Raw genomic sequence first — 10404 nt, 5'->3', positions numbered from 1 at the left:
GGATGGGGCTTGGAGCAACCTGGGCTGGTGGAAGGTGTCCCTGCCCATGGCAGGGGGTGGAATGAGATGGGCTTTAAGGTCCCTTCCAACCCAACCCATTCTATGATCCCATGATTGAAGATCATGCAGCTCCTCCAGCTGTTCCAGCCTCCAGCCTGACCCTGTGGAATGTCAGGCACAGCAGCCACGTGATGATCCCAGTGCTTCCTACAAACACATCACTGACTCCCTGCAGCATCCACAGGGATGTCTCCCTAAAGCTCTCAGTCTCCACTGCCAGCAGAATTCGACTCTGAAAACCACTCAGGCTGTTCAGGTTTTGTGCACTTGGAACTCAAATGTACAAATCCTGATGGAATCAGTCCCGTTCCCACAGCATGTGCTTCGTGCTTGTAGCAGGGGGTGGCAGGTAACACATTAACCTGTAATAGCCCCAAAATGCAGAATATCAACTATGGGCAGCCTGAGATTTCACTCCTGTGCTGTGAAGAGACCCTAGGGCTGCAGATGTGCAGCAGAATTCATTCTAATCCAGTAATTGTGTGTGCTGGGACATGGAGCTGCAGCCTCTGCAGGTACTTACAAGTGACAATTCCTGGCTGGATGTCTGCAGGCTGGAAGGAGGGAAAAATGGGTTTGTTACAGGGCAAAAGGATTAATTTCTAGATCTCTGCAAGTCAACTTCCAAATTTAAAAGTAAACTTCCAAGCAGCCTGCATCCATAGTTTTTTCCACTAGAAGTCTTTATTGCTTTCCTTGTGGCGTAAAGGAAAGAAACAGAGAGGAAGAGGCAGATGCCTCACCCAGTGCATGCTCCATGTTTACTTACATAAAAATGCAGGTTCCTGGGAAAACAGTTCCAGGGCAGCACCCAGCTGGGACATCCCAGAGACTGCACAAGCAAAAAATTAGGAAAATTCCTATCCTTCAGCTCCTAAGCCGACCCTACTCCTAAAAGGATCAGAAACCCAACTGGGTCTTTGCCTCCTCAACTGTTCCAGCAAAACACTGTATTTATTAGAAGCTTTAAGAGATAAAACTATGATAGAGCAGCAAAGCACAGCTTAATCACATCCTAAGTTTGGCTTGCCAGTCCTCAGGCTGTCCCAGTGTCAGGAAGAAATCCTTCCCTCAATTTAGGGTGCCATGGAAGTGGGGAACTCTATGAACAGATACAGGGGCTCCAGGACAAGCCACAGACATGACACAGTTTTTCTTCACCCCCATCAGCATCCAGAGAGCTGAAGACAAACTTACTGTCAGAAACCAAACTACCACAGAATGGTACATGAAACGTGTCTGGAAGGCACCTCAGGAGGCCTCAGGTCCAGCCTCCTGCCCTGAGCATCTGCATCCAAATCAGGTTGCTCAGGACCCCATGTATCCACAGGTGGAACAGTCAAGAGTTCCCTCCAGACCCCAAGTGTTCAGTCCTCACTCCCAGCTAAACATGTTTCCATGTGTCCATGCAGGATTTCTCATGTGCTGGTACCAGCCCACTGCCTCCTCCTGAGAGAGCAGAGCTGGGCTCTGTCCTCTCACACCCCTCTCCTCCCCTGCTCCAAGCTGAGCACACCCACATCCCTTCTCCCCTCCAGCCTCACCCTGGGACCCCCAAACCAGACCCACAGCCCAGCCAGGGCACCCAGTGCTGAGCAGAGGGGCCGGGCCCTTCCCTCCACACCCTGTACCTCTGCTGAGCAGCCAAAGCCACCACTGACCTCTGGTGACTCCTGGTCACCTTGTTTTTCCCAAGGGCTCTTCTGCAAAGCTGCTTCGAGCCAGGAACCCCAGAGCAGGGCTGGTGTTTGCCTCTGCTGAACATCACAGGGCTCCCACTATCCTGTTACTCCAGCCTGTCATGGTCCCTCTGAAATCCAGACTTGTGACCTCCCTGCTCCACTTGGCACCACCCACAGCCCGGCTGGGAGGGCACTCACCCGTTAATAATGACATTATACAGCAAATACTGTGACTAATGGAGTGGAATCTCATCACATCTACCAAAAACCAATCAAGTCATAGGTACTCCTAATCAGTCCCTGAGAGGAAATGGCTACTGGGAGCACAAACACCACACCAGCTTCCAAAGGGAGTCCCACAGCTCATGGCAAGACAATGAAAGTCCAGTTCTGTGTGGGAGTTCATAGTGCTGTGCATGATCAGTACAAGTTACACAGTATTATGATGATGGTCACCTTTATACCATCACAAAATGACTTTTGGTTTGAGCACTCTCTTCCTTCTGCTTATAAAAATTCCATCCCAGGGAGCCCAAAGTAGCCTCTCCCCCACACAGACCACAGAGACCCAACAGACAAGGAATGGCAAACACTGCTGGGATAAAATAAAGCCAGGGATTAGTCTCACCTCACCACACCCTATAAACCTGCAGTGCCTTTTGCTCTACAAGCTCTGCTGGGAAGCACCTCAGTGGTAACTTGGGAAGGATAAACAGCGGATAAACAGCATCCAGCATCAGGCAGAGCAACCTGCAGGTTTGGAAACAGCAAAGCTGGGAGGTCTCACTCTTCCAAAAATACAGGATGGGGCTGCTGAACAACAAAGCCCTGACACCAGGCACATGGGCTCCCAGCCAGAGCCTCCAGAAAGGACTTCAAACCAAAGGCTGAAACTTTGGAATCACAGAATGTGCTGAGTTGGGAAGAGACCCATCATCCAGTCCAACTGGATCGTCCAGTCCAACTCCTGGCCCTGCACAGACACCCCAACAATCCCACCCTGTCCCTCAGAGCGTTGTCCAAACCCTCCTGGAGCTCTGGCAGCCTTGGGGCTGTGCCCACTGCCCTGGGGAACCTGGTCAGTGCCCAACCAGCCTCTGGGGGAAGAACCTTTGCCTGAGATCCAACCTGAGCCTGCCCTGACACAACATCACTGACTCCTCATGAGCTGAGGGCACAGGTGACATCCCCACCTGCTGCATGGCAACTCCACATTTCTGTGACAAAAAGGTGTTTCTTTAATCCTGTGGTCTCCACTCCTGCACAGTCCTGGAAAGCAGAGGCATGTCCCAGTCACCCACGTCCATGCTGCAGCCAAATCCACCCAAACTCACCCCATCTTCCGAACTCGGACCGGTGTATTTTTCACACGCCTCCAAGAAGAGCCACCACTCCTGACAGTTGCAGAAGACCTGAAAAAAAAAGTTTGTGGAACCACCCCTGTGCATTTCACAGGAAAACAGAAACTTCAAAAATCATGAAGATTCCCAGAACTGGGGAATTAGTTGCCATGGATATTTGCTGCTGTGACAAATACTCTAATTCTGTGCTCGGGTGAGTGACAGGCACAAAGCACCAAGTCAGCTGGGAACACCAACACGGAATAGCTGCAAACACAACGCACTCGCTGCCCCATGGCACTGGGAGGAGCCCTGAGGAAACAGAGCAATGGACCCGAACGTATCACCAGCAGCAGGAGGCCAAGGGACCTCCTAAAGGAGCTTTGCTCCCATCCAGGTCACCACTGCCAGCCCCTGTGTCACATCTGTGGCTGTGGCATGGGAAGGAGTTTGCTGTTCTTTAGGAGCCCACCCAGCACAGTGTTCAGGTGTCTGTGCCAACCAACCAGCCTGAACTGAGAGGATCTTACACACACCAGCAATACACAACCTGCAGGTCCCAAGGGCAACATTCTCCCGCTCTGTTTCTTATAAGGTTCCCAGCAGAAACCTGCTCTACCTATTAATAACAGCTTAAGAACCACTGCTTTGGGTTAAAGCAGGAAAAGAGAAAGGCACAGACTCCTACCCCCCATATTTACCCCCACATGCACTGCAGAAGCTGCTTTAACCAGCCACGCGTGCCCAGACAGTGCTCTCATCCAAAAGATTTGGAGAATTAAGACTATTTTTAGGGAATGAAGGACCTCCCCCTGAGTCACCACAGGGACATACATCTATCCGGTCGTGATTCAAAACAGAAATAGCCTTGAAGAGTTAGATAAAGATAAAAAAAACCCAGCAGAGTGAATAGAAACACAGTTTGACCCGGCAGGGTGTGAAAGGAAGGGCAGCTGGATGCAGGGAAAACACAGGTGACAGAGGGTTTGTGACACAGGGTTTGTGACACAGTGGTGCTGGCACGGCAGCAGCTCCACCAGTGCCCGTGCCAGCGCCGAGAGCTGCAGGACAGCCTGTGAGCAGCTCCAACCCCAGCCATGTCACACCCCAGCAGCACCACCGGGGACAGCGGGAGGCCGGGCCGGGTCACAGCACAAGCCAGGGACAAAGCGGCACCGCCAGGAGCCCGGGGAGGTGAATCCCGAGTGGCTGGCACGGGAGCAAGGAGGAGATTTGTTCTGGTTTGTTCTGCTGGGCGCGGGGCTGTCAGTGCCACACAGTCCCACGCTTCCCATCCGCATGTTTAATTCCGCCGCTGATCCGCTGGCAGCCCCAGGGCTCCGCGCTGCCCTGTGAGTCAGCAATCACTGCCCCAGCACCACAGCCGGCTCTGCTCTCCTCCTCCAGCTCTGCCTGCCCAGCCCGCAGCCGGCACACACAGGAATATTGTCATTAATTATTAAACGAGCTTTTTGAGCAAAACCAAACAAAGGCTGATGTAAAGTGTAGGAAAGATCCCTGCCAACGTGCTGTAGGAATGATTATGATAATTGAGTGGCATAATAAGGGTCTGAAGGGATATTTAACACCTCCAGTTAGCTCAGGTTTGGAAGAACTATCCTATTTAGGGATAAATCTCCAGGATGCTGCCTGCTCTCCTGACAACTCACATTTCAGGGTGAGCTGTGGGCCATCAGCACTAGAGCTGAACAGACCTACAGGGAGAAAAGGGCTCTGATATCACTGATAACACTTCAGTTACCTAATATTACCAGGGTGGGTTACCCAGCTACAACAACTGATACACAAGCACAAAGAATACAGAGAAGCTCAACAGTCTGACCCGCTGCAGCATCAATCAACCTACAGGTAAGGAGTGTCCATGTTGTTCAGAGATGAGTTACAGAGCTTGCTGCACTGGTTGAAAACTCCTGTTTGGGAGGAAACCAAGCAGGATACAAGGGATATTACAGGGGAAAGCACAGCAGGTGCCTCACATTACTCCTGACAAGAAAGATCAGCTCCTTCCCCGGTGACTCACTGTGGGCACAGAGGATGACAGGCCGTGCAAGCACCAACTTAAACCTGTAACTGGAGCGAGTCAGGCTGGAGCTGAATACATATTTCCCTGGAAAAAGACAGGGAGAGCAGCTACAGCCAAGAGGCGGGTGATGGCAGTCACCTCTGGAGCCAAAGAGAGCTCCTGGAGCACCCGGCAGCACTGCCGGCAGCACACGGACCGAGGGCTGGAGAGAGTCATCCAGGGCTGAGCACAGCCTTGGATGTCCTGAGGCACAGACAGCCCACTCCAACCTCTGCTCCTAAAGGTCAGCACAGCCCTGGATGTCCCAGAGCAGGGCCAGCCCACTCCAGAGGCAGAGCTGAAAAAGGCAGAGCTGAGGCAGCTCCAGCACCCCATGGGAGAGACACAGGGCTGGGCAGTGACCCCCTGCTCTTGACAGGGACAGCAGAGGGGCACCGACACCCACGTGTGCTCCAGCAATGGAAGCTGGGACAACTGAGACCAGAAATGGGTGCACCTCACCCTGGTGACGACCTGGGCAGTTGAGCCCATGAACACGCTTCACGCCTGCAAACTGCTCCAGGAGGGAAAACTGTAGTGTGAGCAACACGACTGACCTTGAGACAGCAACACAGGCTGCTGTGCTCTGCCCCTCTAAAAGTTTAGTTCTGCACAAGACAAGCCAGTTATTTCTGCTACGATTTCATCAAATGAAGCACTTGGGCCAGTACAGGGTCACAGAAATCCAGAACGGTTGGGCTGAAAGGGACTTTTAAAGCTCATCCCATCCCACCCCCTGCCATGGGCAGGAACACCTTCCTCTAGCCCAGGTTGCTCCAAGCCCCTTCCAACCTTGCCATCCCTTCCAGGGATGGAACAAATCAATCAACTATACTTGATTTAAGATGACAGAGGCAGAAATAAATCATCAACAGAGTTCACAGCTCTCGTTGCAGTTTGCAGCCAGCAAACAGAACCAGGCAGCAGCTGTAAAACCCCTCACACAGCACCAGTAACCAGGCCATGATAGAAACATCCTTAAGGACAAGATCCATGTCTGACACCCTCCTGCAGCATCAGCAGTAGCTGCTGTTTGGAGTCAAGTGATGCCAACCCCCTCCACAGCACCATCCTGGGAGCAGAGCAATCCAGGCTGGAAGCAGCAGCCCAAAGAGCATCACTGCCCTCGCCCCACAGCACCCCCGGAATGCCACATGGACATGCCATGTCCCCACGGAGCTGTGCCAGCACCCTGTCCCCAGGGACACAGCACAGGGAGGAGCTGCCTCCAGCGTGGGCAAATAATGAACAAGGAGCAACAGCAAAGCACCATATGGATGCAGCAAGTGCCATGGGAAAACAAGATGACTGGGAACACCAATTATTAATCACTGTTTAAAAACAAGGAGCTCAAAGTCACCAGGAGCTCCAGGGCTCTCCTGGAAACCTGCATACTCCAGCACCCAAGGGTGACAAACACTCCAGGACTTGTCTGCAGAGGGAGGAGGTGTTACAAAAATCATTCTAGGAGACTGTATTGCCTCATTTTATTATGTACAAGCTAAATATAAGGAAACATTTCTCTCCCAAGGTTGGTCCAACACTGGAAGAGGGCCATGGAGAGGCTCTGCAACCTCGTCCCTTGTTGATTTCAGGGGCTGGAGCAGCAGGAGGGGCTGAGGGAGCTGGGGGGGCTCAGCCTGGAGCAAAGGAGGCTCAGGGGGGACCTTCTGGCTCTGCAACCCCCTGACAGGAGGGGGGAGCCGGGGGGGGTCGGGCTCTGCTCCCAGGGAACAAGGGACAGGAGGAGAGGGAACAGCCTCCAGCTGTGCCAGGGGAGGGTCAGGTTGGGTATTGGAAAATTTCTTAATAGAAAGGGCTGTCCAGCCCTGGCACAGCTGCCCATGTCAGGGCTGGAATAACCTTCCCTGGAGGGATTTAAAAGCTGTGTGCATGTGCCACTTGAGGACACGGGTTAGTGGTGGCCTTGGTAGTGCTGGTTGGACTCGATGATCTCAGAGGGGTTTGCCATCCCAAATGACTCTGTGATTCTGTGACATCCAAACCTCAGCAGCCCAAGGTCCTGAGCAACCTCACTGGGAGGCCCTACATGGAACAGGCTCTGGATTAGAGGTTCCAAGGTCTCTTCTGGAAGCCCCCAGTTCCCTCCAGGTCTCTTCTATCAGCAGCAGTTTTCAAGCTGAACTCCTCACCTCAGCTTTCAGTGGAGTCTCAGCACGAGAAGCAAGAAAAACCCCTCTGGGTTGTGCTCAAGCCCTTTACAATGCCAGCCAAGAGTTAATTGCTGGATAAACAGAGCTGGTGAATGCTGCTCTGGGAAACAGCTTTTCCAGGGAAATGAGCTGCAGGATAAAACCCAGACAAGACAGCTGAACCGCCCCAGGCACCCAGCACTGCTCTAAGAGCAGAACCATGAGGGGAGTTAATGCTGCTCACTGGAGAAGCCTTTCACTCCACAACAATGACCACATCACACAGCACGACATGGTTTTCCCCTCTCCATTTGCCACTGCTTTTGTTATTCCCTCCTGTGCCCATAAAAAGCACAGGTAGGGGCTCTTCAGACACCCAACCCACAGGTAACCAGCAGCAGAGCAACCCACAGAGGAGCCAACACGAAACCTGAGCCCCTGAAAGGTGAGAAAGCTGCTGGGAGAACAGACACTCATCGCATCGATGATCACATGAGCCAATCTTTGATGAGTTAATACTCACCTGAAGATCCTCTCTAATCTCCTTGAAAACACTTATCTGTTCAAGGTGATTAGATTCTCCCATACAGAGCCGCTAATTATAGATAATGATAAATCTGAGTGGCAGAGGAGTTCAGAGAGGGAGTTTGGATCATTAGCAAGTCAAGCAGACGAGTTGTGCCATCCCCAAACTGCCCTCCCACACCAGCATCACTGCTGATTTCCAAATCAGCCAGAAAACTCCGTCAAAAACCAACCTAAGAGGGGCCATCAACGCAATTAAAAAGGTCCAACTATCTAGGAGCTTTCTAAATCCACACACCTCACTCCAGAGGAGGGTTCTGCACAGGAAGTCTGCAAGAATTCCTCAGCTGTTATTTTCCACAGGTTTAGAGTACACACAAAGCAAAAGCAAAAGCACATGAAGCTTTGCTGGCAGCAAGACCTGATGTCTTCATTGATGTAGCAAAGATACAGGAGGCTTTAAATACTCCAGTGGGGGAAAAGAGAAGCTTTAATTTGGCAAACTGTCCCTGTGAAACCAATGGGGCAGCGAAGAGGCATCACACCTGGCTGCTGGAGCAAACCACACAGAGCAGCTCCCAAAGGATGGCACAGAGCCCACCCACACACAGGCATGACCAGATCCCCAGGGAACACCCAGGATTTCAAGAGCTCAGCTCCACAAACAAAAGTCCTACCAGGAATCACAGGCAACAAGACAAGCTGGGGTTTAAAGCTAAAGAGCGAACGGCAGGAAATCCAAATGGAACAAAAAGCTCCAATCTGGAACAAAATCAATCCACACAAGGAGGCAGCTTCCCTGGTCTGGATGATTTTAGAGCATAAGCAAAGTGAAGTTTCTGTGAGGCTACTCCTGAGCAGCCAGCAGCTAAATCAGGTGGGTTGTGCAGCCAAACTCCAGCTACCAAGGTGACAAAACAAGGAGTGCAGCAGTTCACCTGCAAGGGCACAAAAGGACACTTCTGGCATGGACCTGCCAAACTGGGAAGGACACAAAGAGCCAGCAGAAAGCAAGACCTGTGGCTCACAGAATGCCAGAAACCTTTATAGAATGTATATAAATATAGATATATCCTCTGTGTCAGTGAAACAGGCAGCAGTCCCTGTCCTGCCCGGGCTGTCTGTTCACAGGGAAGGTCAGTGAAAACACTGAAGCTGCCTCAGTCCTGCCAGTGACCTGGAAGTTATATCAGAACAAAACTGCCAGTTTTTACCCCAGACTGTCTCCCAGGAGCACTCTGAGATGGGCAATTCCAGCTGACACAGCCACTATTCCAGAGCACTGGGTTTGAAGAGTATAATGGAGGTTTTTCTCCATTTAAGAAAGATTTCACCACGTGTTCTGCGCTGTATTTTTGTACTCCTGACTCACAACCAAATTAATTCAGTTGTCATCAAGCCCAGCAATGAAAAGAAGCACAAAACCCTCCAGCATCCCTGGAGCAGCTGCTGCAGGTCTGCCCTGCCTGAAAGCTCCACAAAGTTTCAACTCCTTCACATGCTGCTCAGAATAATTTCCTTGGGTGTTTCTGTTTGGTGTTTCAGCCTAAAACAGATCAAATTGTCTTAAAATAAACCCGGTTGTTCCCATCTAAAATAATGCTGTTGAAGAAAACCACTTGTTTGCTCATGACAGACTTGGCATCAAAACAGAAAAATAATATTCTGACATGTTTATAAGTGGAGCATTAACTCCAACAGCCTTTTGGAGCCACACAGCTCTGGGGGGCGGATCTGGGGCAGAGTTAAAACATTCCAGAAAGGATTACAAGCAAATTAGCTGAATTACTGGAGGTAACTTCATTTTTGTGGGGATGTTTTTGCTTGGCTTAAGTTCTTGAGGGGTTTCAAACAATTCCAAGTAGATAAACACATCAGTGAACTTCTGCCCTGTTACCTGCCACGGTCTGACCCCAGGTTCCAGATGTTTCTTAGAGCTGGAGGAGTTTATAGTCACACCTGACAGGGAGCTGAAGCTCTGGGATCTGCTTCAGGCTACGTGTCAGCAGCTGGAGCAGAGAGGAAATCAGCTGATGAACTTTGTGTCGGGAGGAAAAACAGCTCTGGCGTAGCCTTTACAGAGAATTCCTCTCTCAGAGGGTTTGGCACTTTAAAGACTTATTATTTATAAAGCTCAAGCATCTTCAATATCTGGGATTGCTTCTGTGTCCTGAAGTACAGCCAACATCTGTTCCACAATACTGAAGGTGACAGAGCATTTGTGTTCCAAGTGACAAGAATAAACACGATCCAAACCACAGAGTGGTTTGGGTTGGAAGGGACCTTAAACCTCACATCATTCCACCCCCTGCCACAGGCAGGGACACCTTCCTAAAGGATAAAAACACCAACATCCACGTTTGTGTTTTCAGCACTGAGCTGAGACACAAAGCACAAGAGAATCTCCAGGGATGACATCACTTTGGATCCCAGCTCGCAGCCTCGGGGTGTCTGACACGCTCCTCGCTGAGCCCACAGCCCGTCTGACAGCACAGAGAGCCAGGCTGGAATCTCTGCCGAGTGCTGGAGCTTCCCTCCTTCCCCAGGAACGCAGCCTGAGC

The sequence above is a fragment of the Manacus vitellinus genome, unplaced genomic scaffold (genome assembly GCF_001715985.3).
Source record: "Manacus vitellinus isolate BGI_N305 unplaced genomic scaffold, ASM171598v3 scaffold_84_pilon, whole genome shotgun sequence".
In the NCBI taxonomy this organism is placed as follows: Eukaryota; Metazoa; Chordata; class Aves; order Passeriformes; family Pipridae; genus Manacus; species Manacus vitellinus.
The sequence above is the reverse complement of the archived record's forward strand: the minus strand, read 5'-3'. Positions refer to the sequence as shown.